Source organism: Artemia franciscana, chromosome 1, assembly GCF_032884065.1.
Source record: "Artemia franciscana chromosome 1, ASM3288406v1, whole genome shotgun sequence".
NCBI classification, from domain to species: Eukaryota; Metazoa; Arthropoda; class Branchiopoda; order Anostraca; family Artemiidae; genus Artemia; species Artemia franciscana.
In genome coordinates, this window is record NC_088863.1 from 31,070,250 (window position 1) to 31,082,327 (window position 12,078).

General features: G+C 34.3%; 1 protein-coding gene across 3 annotated transcripts in view; it reads left to right on the forward strand.

Moving 5' to 3' along the window:
• Window positions 1-4,633: 4,633 nt before the first annotated feature.
• Window positions 4,634-12,078, forward strand: part of LOC136028506 (E3 ubiquitin-protein ligase PDZRN3-B-like) — a 47,617-nt gene continuing 40,172 nt past the window's right edge. Inside the window, exon 1 of one of the 3 annotated variants that reach the window (XM_065706352.1) lies at window positions 4,634-4,772. The gene's annotated coding sequence lies outside the window, so the exon portion shown is untranslated. The remainder of the gene's footprint in view (window positions 4,773-12,078) is intronic. The other 2 variants (XM_065706358.1, XM_065706364.1) reach the window with 2 other exon arrangements.

Consider the following 12,078-nt stretch of genomic DNA (forward strand, 5'->3'; position numbering starts at 1 on the left):
AGATGGGCATTCTGCTTTTCCTGTTTTGAATTGATTTTTATGATCAATTGTTGCTCTTTTGTCACTCTTTCTGAAACTTCAAAATTCCTTTTTTGTTAATGATGACCTTAATAGGTAGATTAGCTTAATTAATGTATGTATTTTTGAGTATCTACAACTTCCTCCCAAATTTGGGTCTAAAGACCCCCCAAGCAAGTGGTTTGATAAAAGCGTGGTCCAGTGAACATTAAATAGGAATTAATAATCAGCTTAAGGAATATGTACTAATTACCAAATAATTTATAAACGAAAATTTTAGCTGTTTCAATATATTATCAGGCTGCAATGTAAAGAACTTCCCCCAATAAGAATAGTTCAGAATATTATCTTGCTAGTTTGCTTGCCACTGCTGCAATCCGGATTAAACATGCTTCAACTTGTTCGAAGGCTGATGTTCAGTGGAAGAAGAGATAGTTCTAGAAAAGTTCCAGTTGCCCAATCTGGTGACTGTATGCATGGCCGCCGTCAGGAAGCTTGCTAGGGATGGGGGACAAGTACTAAAGGAAGAAGTGTTTTACTAAGATTTAAATATTAATCTTAAAAAGTGTATTAAAAATTTTAATACATGTCAAAAAGTAAAAAGGAATCTAAAAAAGAAATCTAAAGGAATTTAAAAGGAATCTAAAGAGCCACAATAAAACCTATGCGAGTAGAGATAAAGTCATATAGTAAATAGGACTTAGAAAGAACAGAAACGACTATAAGTGGATCAGTGAAGTCAAATACTAACAGAAACTGAAATGAATAATCTTGTCTAACAGAAATAGGACGGATACTGCACAAAAACCTATGATATTGATTACTAGAGAGTTCAGTGTGTCAGCCATGGAGTGTCTCAGACTGGAAATTGCTATAGAACATTGTAGTCTAGCATTGAAATGGCAAGTTTCCGCTGTTCGCATAAAAACAATGGTCATTTTGTAGTTTATAAATTTATTTTTAAGAGAAAAATGTTGAAAAACCTTTAGGTGTAATAATATGTGTCAGAAGGGTGTCATTGGGGCAATGGCATATTGTACCACGCTGGCCTCTATTGCTAGGTGTCATCAGAAGAAACACTAATGGGGATTTTTCTCATCAAAATTAAGCGATCGATTCTAGTGTGACCGATTATTTTTGCAGGAAAAATTCCCAAAAATTGTGATAGTGCTTGCTAGAGAGTGCCGTGTCTTAGCCATTTAATGTCGTGAATTGTCATGGAACATCACAACCTAGCAATGAATGACAAGTTTCCTCTGTTAAAACAAAAACAATGGCAATTTTTCAGTTTATAAATATTATCTTTAAGAGAAAAATGTTGAAAAACCCTTAGATGTCATAATGTGTGCCATGGTGTCATCGGGGCTGGTACATTGTGCCATGCTGGCCTCAGTTACTAGGAGTCATAAAAAGAAACGCTAATGGGGATGTTTCTCATTAACAAGTGATGTTAACGAGGTCATGTTAGAGCATTAATAGAACTTAGCATGCAGGTTTATCTAATATAGCAAAAATCAATAGCTTTGCTGGATATTAACATGGCTCAGAGATAATGGTCAGGTGACACGCAAACCACATATTTTTCGAAGCGTGTTCGCTAGAAAGTATTTCCTGACCAGATGTCCAAGGCATAATTCCATTGGGGGAAGCCCCTTTCGAATCCTAATGTGGACATAATATCTTTGGAATATAAAGGTCCTCTGAGAAAACGTATTGAACGAAAATATCTCTTAAATAATTATGTAACATCCCATGTGTTTGTCCTCCACCGTTACATGCGTGGATTCCCCATAGGGGACTGAAAAAAGAAGTCCCGTTAGAATGCGTCACGCTTAACAGAAGTAAACATTCTCATGCTACATAACAACTCAATAATTCTTGAAACTTCTTGAAAAAACGTCTTGTCAGTGAAATTGGTTGCTATGGTCCCCGTTTGAATCGCTCGCCACGGTCCCAGATAAATTAAGTACTTGGGGACCCGCTGATTTGGCCAGGTTAGGGGGTACCAGTGAAATTGGATGCTAGGTCCCTGATATAATAGACTGCTAGGACCCCCGATGGAATTAATTTCTAGGGGCTCCTTTGGAATCGGTTGCTAAGGTCCCAGGTGATAAGGTTAGGGGCCCGATGAAACTGGATGCTATAGCCCCCGGTTAAATTGTCCGCCAGGGTCCCCAGTGGTTAGATTAAGACTCCCGATGAAATTAGATACTAAGGCACCGTTGGAATCGGATTGAAGCCCCCCCCCGTAAAATTGGATTCTAGACCCTTCCATCTCCGGTGGTTAGGTTAGGGGGCCCGGTGAAATTGGATGCTGGGGGTCCTGTTGGAATTGCTTGTTAGGGCCCAGCGTCTTGAAGGTCCCCCACTAGCGGGCCCTGAAGGTTTTTCCCACCTTACCTCCGCGGGTTTTTTAAGAATCAGAAAAAATATTAAAAAAGAACTGAAAAAATCATGAAGAAAATTGTGATGAAAAAATTTCTTAGAAAACATCTTGGGATGTCTTGAAACGTCTTGAAGAAAAAATGTCGTAAAAAACGTCTTGGGATGGCTTGAAACGTCTTAAAGAAAAATATCTTGAAACAATGTTTTGAAGAAAAAAGTCTTAATAAAACCCGTGAGCCTTGGCTAAAGGACTCTAGCATTCCCTATTACGTAACATCCCAAACCCTATTACGTAATAACCAAAGGTGAGCAAACCATATCCCGTAACATACTTTTTCCTGGCCCTCTAACAAGTCCTATTACGTAACAACCAAAAGTAAACTAGCTCAATTATGTAACAGTTTTTTTCTTGGTCCTCTAACAAGCCCTATTGGGTCACAACCAAAAGCAAAAGAACCCTATTGCGTAACATATTTTTTCCTGGCCCTCTAACAAGTCGTATTGCGTAACAACCAAAAGGGAACTAACCCTATTACGTAATAGCTTTTTTCCTTGCCCTCTAAAAAGTCCTATTACCTAACATGCTAACCATATTACGTAACACCTAAACTCTTTTAGGCAACAACCACGGTATTCATGGGCCAAAGAAGCCTTGGAAGCTATTCAAATAATCTCTATTTGGTAATATCTCTTAGAAAACATTCCCTATGACGTAACATGCACCCGTATCTCTTAGAAAAACGTTCCCTGTGATGTAACATGCACCTGCATCTCATAGAAAACATTCCCTATGACGTAGCATATACCTGTTGGCTGCGTTTAAAACTAGGGAAAGGGATATCATAGAATAGATGGAGGCATCACTACTGTTTATACGACCTTTCCTTTCATAAGAACCTTATATGCCCCCTGGGCATAGCTTAAAACACTTGCCCCCCGGATCTGGGGGCTATTTTCGACCCCGGAGTTTTTATTATCTGATGTTTTAACAATTTTTAATAAAAATAAAAATTATTAAAAATTATCAGACTTGTTTGGAGAAAAAAGGGCATGTGGGGAGGGGGCAATCGCCCTTTTATCTCTTTTAACTCTTCAAAAGTGAACTAGAACTTTTAATTTCCAATCAAATGAGCCCTCTCTGAAGTTTATACGAGTATCTCTTTGATAAGACCAATATATGATCGCAGGGTATAACTTACAACGCCTGCCCCAGGGCCCAGGTGTGTTGTGTTGACCGGGAGTTGTTATTCTCTGATGTTTTAACTTTTTTTTTTAACAAAGTGGCTGTCTCAAAATTTTTATCGGACGGGTTTGGGGAAAAACCCTTGAGGGGACTAGTTGCTTTCCGATCTCTGTTGACTCTGAAAAGGTGAACTAGAACTTTAAATTTTAGAACTTTAAAAGATGAGCCGTATGGTCTTTACAATAAGTAACGCTATAGCGTTGCCTCTAATGAGCATAAAGTTGTTTTGAAAAAGGAAAAAAAAAAAAATAACAACATTTCTATTTCTCAGACTTCATACTTGGCTGTCTGTAAGTTTCAAATTGTAAGTTTGTTTCTTATTTTTAATTCTATTTATTGCTACTTGTCGATTATCCGAAATACACCAAGGAAGTGAAGTTACGTTAATTTTAATGAAATTTAACAAATCATGCTGATAAAATAATAGTTAAGAAACAATTTTATGGAAGTCTAACATAACCCAACCGAATCTAACCCACCCTAATGTAACCTCGCCCTCAGCCCTCCCCCTAATGTGCAAATGTATAGCCCAAATTATACAAGTCCAATGCATTCTGTCTATGTCTAATGCATTATATCATCCATTACTTGCTTTTGTAGCTTTGAAACCGGTTTTCTGAGATGTAACCTAAGTTTAATTCTTTTATGTGTTTTCAAAAACCGACAAGCATCTACTTATTTAAAATTTTCGCGTTTTTATCGATTTTGTTTAGTTTAATTAGCCAAAAAATGGTAATGCAAATGCCCTTCCCCTATCCTCTTCCCCGTCCCAAATGAAGGCAGTTTTTTTGCATAACGCGGTGTGTTCTTTTTATCTAGTAAAATATGCTTTTCAAATTGTAACCTGAATATATCGGCTAGTGATAGATAAGCCACAATATGTTTGCTTTTCGAGAATCAAATTAATTTTTTGTTTGATTTGTTTTACCACAGGCTTAGCAAAAGAGAGAGAGAGAAGCCCGGTGTTCAATTTCGTAGATTTCGAAGTCGGAAAACTTAATGCTTCAGTCAATTTCTGTCTGCTGTTGAAAGAACAAGTGGCTATTAAGGTGAAAGAGTCTATTATTCATTGGATTAAATTTCATTTGGATTTACGATAAGATAACATTTCTAGCAGATTAGTAAGGTAGATTGATAAAGTCTTGTTGCTTTTTTCGCTTTAATGGTGGTAAAAAGTATTCTCAGATGTGTTTAAAGTGATTAGGCATACAGAAATCACGCTAGCCTAATAACTGTGCCAATGTTAACCGCATAGCTAAGCTATATGTTATCATTGGATTCCTCATTCAACACTAGCCTATTTACAAATACAATATTTACCTATTTACGAATGATGGGTCTACTGTAACAATTGCTGTTGCCTGAAACCAAAAACTACCTTAACCTAGCCTAAAACGATCGTATTTATTCAGGTACTAATTAGTGATTGGCCCTTCCAGAGGGAAACACTGAAATTCAGCAAACAACTGAAAAATCCAAAATATGTATATTATTCTTAAAAGTATGCCATTTTAGACTAGGCTACTTTACCCCTTCGTTATCGAGTGGTGATGGTTGCATTCTACCTCGCCATGTAATAAAAAAGAAGTGGTAAATTTGCCATGATTGACCACATCTCAGCTGCGATAATGAAGTACGACATACAGCACTTTTGTCACTTTTAAGGAAAGCCAGAAAACAGAAAAATGTTGTCCATTGAATAAGCAATACATTCCACTCTTTAGCCTCCCCCCTTGGCTATTCTTTCCATAGATTCTTTTCTTTTTGTTATTTTACAGATAATTTTTGCAATTAATTGGAAAAGATTGATACAATCATTGGCTGGAAAAAAATTGTCATGATTATCTAAAAAACTGTGTGAATATTTATAGCAGGTTTTATATGTCTATGTACCAAGAGGGGAGGGGGTGAAGCATATACGTCTATTGCTTACGTAAGAAATTTATTAGGCTGTGATTGTTTTAAAATGGTTTCCAGAATTTGTGGTAGACCTAACACTAAGCATTTTCTACTGGCATAGAGTAAGGAACAAGATTTAGTACTTCTTGTCCTAAGGATTTAAAGTATAATTTGTGTTGGAATTGATCATCAAATATAAAAAGACGCATTGAGTGCTGGTGTTCACATTCTACCTAGCCAAGTAATAGGTAAAAATTGGTAAATTTTCTATGGTTAACCACATCCGGGTACCGTTAGATTCCTTGTTATGCTGTTTCCAAATATCATGGTTGCTTGTCTGTCTATGTACCCTCCCCCCTCCTCTATGGTCCTTTTACTTTTCAGTTTAGTTGTTCAAGTTTCGATTTTTCCAAGTTTAAATTTGGTAAAAGAGAAGGGTTTTGTACAAGAAGTTCCATACTGAAACAAGCTAATCCGATTAATAGAAATATTCTCCACAGAAAGTTTTGATAAATGTGTCTTACAGCCTCAAGACTCGAGTTCTTTTAAGAAGTTTGGTTAATGCTAATGAAACAAAAAATATGATGAAAATATAATACTTTATCAACAAATTTATAAAAACTCCAAAAAAGAATTATGGAAGGGAGGCCGCCCAGACCGGATTATTTTAAATGCCTAACCAAATCTAACCTAACCTAACTAAAATACCAACTAAATATTTAATTAAAATATAGCTATAGTGTAGTTTCCTACCGAGCCGAAGCTGATACTGTCTGGTATGAAGACCATGGAAACCGTTTATTGTCTCCTGTTTCGCGATACAAGATCTTGAGTGTGGTGGCTATAAGACACATATACCCAAATATCCTGTGGAGTATATTTCTATTAATCAGATTACCATGTTTTCCTCCATTGTAATCCACATCTTAAATTCATTTCAAGTAATATTTTTATCCATTATTGCAATCAATTACTCTGGCGAAATTGGATTTCATCGGGACTAGACTGCAGTAAACCTGTTTAAAAAAGAAAACCTGACGTATCACGAAATCCATAACAGCGAGAAAATATAGGTTATTATTGGGGCTGTATAAGAGACTGTCACTGTGCAACTATGATTATAAGAGACTGTCTCTGTGCAACTAAAATTATAAGAGACTGTCACTGTGCAACTATGATTATAAGGACTGTCACTGTGCAACTATGATTATAAGAGACTGTCACTGTGCAACTATGATTATAAGAGACTGTCACTGTGCAACTATGATTATAAGGACTGTCACTGTGCAACTATGATTATAAGAGACTGTCACTGTGCAACTATGATTATAAGGACTGTCACTGTGCAACTATGATTATAAGAGACTGTCACTGTGCAACTATGATTATAAGGACTGTCACTGTGCAACTATGATTATAAGAGACTGTCACTGTGCAACTATGATTATAAGGACTGTCACTGTGCAACTATGATTATAAGAGACTGTCACTGTGCAACTATGATTATAAGAGACTGTCACTGTGCAACTATGATTATAAGGACTGTCACTGTGCAACTATGATTATAACCACTGTGCAACTATGATTATAAGGACTGTCACTGTGCAACTATGATTATAAGAGACTGTCACTGTGCAACTATGATTATAAGGACTGTCACTGTGCAACTATGATTATAAGAGACTGTCACTGTGCAACTATGATTATAAGAGACTGTCACTGTGCAACTATGATAAAAAAATTATTCCCTCTGTTTTACCTATGTCAAAAAGCCTTCATCCTCATAATTCAGGTCTGGATTCTGTAGTTCTGACTTTTTATGCAAATTCTATGGAATCATTACTTGCCGGATATTCAGTAATCTAATTTAATTGTATCGAATAGAACTGGAAAAATGGGGTTTCTACTCTGAATTCAAAAAAGTATAAGCGCAAGTTTTGTTTGAACTAATCATAATTCGTAATAGTCAAGTCTAGGAGAGCAACGCTCTTGAATGGGAAACTAATGACGAAAACAGTAAAATCAGTGCATTCCTTAATAGATGCTCTTTTCAAATTTCCAAAGTTACTGACGACGCCCCCCCCCCTAATGGTTCTAAATACGGCTCTGATTAATATATTTCTCTATTGTTTTACATCTTTTGCGTTTTCTTTTTTTCTTTTTAGCAAGTGGTTGTATTTTCGGGTGACTATAACGGGTAGCTGTATTCTTGACCCGTTTAAAGATCGCAAAAGAATTCAAATTAGTCGGATAAATATATTATTAAAAATTATTTGGGAATCTGGATTGTAAATGAGGACAACATGAAAATTTGATTTGTAGAAACATGCTGCAATTTATAAAGCAAAAATACCATTGTTCTCGTGCTTTCTTTTAGTTTTGTATATAGCCTAGGGGGTACTTATCGGTTAAACAAAACACATTCGAGAATTACGCAGTGTAATATCCGGAATAACCGGTTCGCTTTTCTGAAATTGGTTATGATTTGCTTATTTTTAGTGAAAAAAAAAAAAAAACTACGGTGTAGCTACATTTTAACTAAATATTTAATATATGATCAGGGGTTAGGTTGAGTTCGGTTAGGTGTCCATAATTTTGTTTCTAAAGTTTTATTTTATCATCATAAATTGCTTTATTTAATTCGAGTTAACCTAACTTCACTTTTTGGGTGTGTTTTGTTTAATTGATAAGTGCCGACTAGGGCTATATATGGGCTAGGGAGTAGCTCCAGTATTTTTATTGGGGGACAAGAAGAGTCTACATCCGTAGTGCATTATCCGGTAGCGTACTTTACATTTGAAAATAGTGTTAAGTGGGATTCAAGTGGGGGGTAGTACTCTTTTTGAGTTGCCCTTGTAGGCTCAGACCACAAATCAAATTAATATATAGAAAATTGTAATAAAATCGTGAATATTAAAATAAAACTTTTATACTAAAAAATCAACACAGTGTAATTATTTCGTCTTCACACCCAGAAACCTTTGTCTTTGGGAAAACAAGGAAAGAAAAATACCTAGTTTAAATTAATTAGAAAATATAGAAAAGGATAATAAAGAAAAATAAATGCTATAAAAAAAATTAAACGAACTGAACTCATATTTCAAAAACTATGCCTGTTGTTTTAGGCAAGTTTAGTATTTCAAAGCACAAAAGCCAAGACTGTGCGACTGTTGCATACTATTGTGTATGCTTGAGTTGTCTTCTGATATGAGATACTAACAAAATGAAGAATTATTTGATTTAGAATTCCTAGATATTAAATGATATACTGGATAATGATATACAGTATATAATTAATTAAATGACATACTGGTCAAAATGCCTTTACTATTTTTATCTTTGTAGAATATAATGATTCTTTCTTTTGCTACTCCAAACAAAATTTATATTTGTATATTTTCAAAGTGAAGAGGGTGGCGCAAAATTGTTTTTGCTTTGATCTTTTTTCAATGAATATACCATAAAAGGCATTTTTCAAAATCAACACGGGAGAGAGCAAAAAATCTTGGGGCCACATGCCCCTATCCAATTGAAGCCGGTGCTCCAAGTACAAACCTGTTTGGGGACGGAATTCATATTTCCCCTATCTTTTCCTTTATTATAAGCATACAAGCTTGTTTGTATCAAACTATTATAAATAGAATTTATTCTAAATTCTTCCTCGTTTTTATTTATATTATTCTCTATTTTCTCTATATATTGTATCTTTGATTTTTTATCATTCCTCCTAGACTTTATAACAGTCCAACACGATATCAACTATTGTTATTTTACCGAATATTATATTATGATGTGGAAAATCAAACAAATGTTTCACAACTGCTGATTTGGAAGGTTATTGTCTTTTATTTCAAATCTATTTAAAGAATCTATTGTCATATCATATATAATCAATATAGTTTATTATATTTATATCATATATAATTTTATAAGTATATCATAAACATACAATTATATACAATAATTATATTATTATAATTATAATAATAATAATATATAATTATAATTACATAGAATATATCATATATAAGTCTATTGTGTGAATCTATTGTAGATTTTTGGTATTGGAACATTTTCTAAATTTGGTATGTGTTCTTTCCATATTAAATTCTCTACGAGAGCAGAATGTTCTATACACCAGTTAGTCTATTTTTTTGGTATTACGCCTTTTTTAGCATTTGGTAAAGATCCGGCAGTTAATTGAGGTTTAAAAGCAGCTTTATATTGTATTTTGTAATTTTATCTTTAATTTTTATATTAGTTTACAAACTTTTGTAAGAAATTTCCGTAGTAGTTGCGGAATATTGATTTCATATTTTACGCTGTAACACAATGTTTGATCTAACAAAAATGAGTGGTTATTGCATTGGACAGTTACATAAGTCTGAAAGAAATCATTGCCACCAATAAAAATTTTGTAAGGGGATTAATATGAAAATAAATGAGGGAGAGAACACCTTAATTAAGAAACTGGACAGAACCTCGTATACTCCTAAAAAGAAAGAAGATAAGGAAATTATATGCTCCAGAAAAATTTTGCACTTGGAAGTAAAAAAGGGAATATTCGGCTTAATTTGGTTAAAATAGTTGAAGCGAAAATTTATTCAATTTTTAAAAAAGATATGCGCATTAATGGGGCTTATGACCTATATCTAATTTTAACTAACTACCTATGTTATATATCATGATTCTAAATAAAAAGGTTGTTTAATTCTGTTAGAAAACACCTCAGACATACACAATAGTGCATAGTCACCACCACACCATGTGTTTTGCGCTTTATCGTACTGTGCTTATTTAAAAGCACATAATGTACCATAGCTGGTGAAATTTGAGTCTTTCTTTTTTTTTGCATAGTGTTTGTATTTTTTCTCATCTTTCTCTGTATTTATTAATTTCTTTCTGCTATTTTTCTCTCTTGTTTTCTGACAGTTAAATCATCTGGGTGTGAAGTCGAAATACTCGGACATTTACTGTTACTTGTTTAAAACATTTTTTTTTCTCTCAACGCTTATTGTTTTTAAAAGTCTTATTCAATGTTTTCATTTCATTTAAAAAATAATCAGAAAGGCAGTAGGATTTTAGAAATTATTTACGCATAAACTGCACTTTCTTGTAAAGTTTATTTCGTAATTATGATTTTTGGAAATCCAAAAAAAAGGAATAACCTACTAAAGAATATTTCTCCTAATATGTGAGTGAATGGAAGATTTGTATTATATATTTGGATCCACCATAAAAATTAATTATGTTAACACCCTTAGCTATATTTTTTTGCAAATTGTCCTTCGCCAGGTCTTTTTTGGAAGAATTCTAGTTTCGCAGGCCTCATTTCACTCGGACGGCTTGCGTCGGCCCGCTATGGAATTCCCAAAATACTGGAACCTTGATGAACGGCCGAAAGCTTTCGTCTTCAAAAGCTCCCCCCTTCCTATATGGATTTTCAAGAAAACTATAAAGCGGAATCTTTTGTTTCTAAATCAATAATTTACCAAAACATAATTATAGCAGTCTCTATAATGTAGGCTATATATCTTTCCTTTCCTTTGTCTCTCTCCGTGGAGCTCAGACTATTTTTTGATAAATTTAAACAGTCAACGATCGGGAGGGAAAATGATAATCAAGAAACAATGTTTTAGTAGCTTAACATGGAAAATATATTTCACGAAAACTGTTCGAAGTAAAGAAAGAACCAAATTGTGGAAAACATTTTTTTGGGGAAAGTTGAGTGCTTATTGTGATCCGCTATTAAAATATTAGATTATTTAGTTTCCGAGAACATGACTTACAAAGAAAGACCTTTTTGTTTCTCATGAGTTCATCAAATAGAGCGTGTGTAGTTTTGTTTTTTATTTGTGACTTGGTTCATTTTTTGAATTACGTTTTGCCAATTTTTTTTCTTAATACCCCCCGTATGCTGTTTACTTACATATATCTGAGCTGTGTAAATATATACCTTATGTAATGCCGCCGTTGTAATTTGATACGCAAAGCTGCTCCATTATTTCGTTGTTGACCCAAGATTTCAAAACAAATAAGGATTAGGTTTATTCAGGCTAGACTGAGTTCTGACAGAAGGAGGTTTCCCCTAATGAGAACCCAATAGACTTGGCTTTTGCTGCCAGTATTCTTTAATATTCGAATGCACAATTATCGTCATTAGAACATTTAATAGCTATCTTCTCGACGACTCGCTCGGATACCAAATACAATATCGAATCGGTTAATTTGAAGACGTCAGAAATCAATATAGTACTGCCGATAGGTTGACCATTTCGAAAATTAGGATCATTCAGAGATTATTTAGCAAAAGTTCTAAACCAGTCCTTTTAATCCCCCCCCAAACGTATTGTATGATTCCTTTGTATTTTTATTTGTTGTCGGTTGTTTTTTTGGGGGTGGGGGGGGGGTGAAAGTGGGCCTCAATTTAGGTCCTTCAGTCATTCAGATTGAGAACTCTTCTATGATTAATATCAAATACAATATAAATATCGAATACAGAATCGAACACAATACCAGAATATTATCTGCAC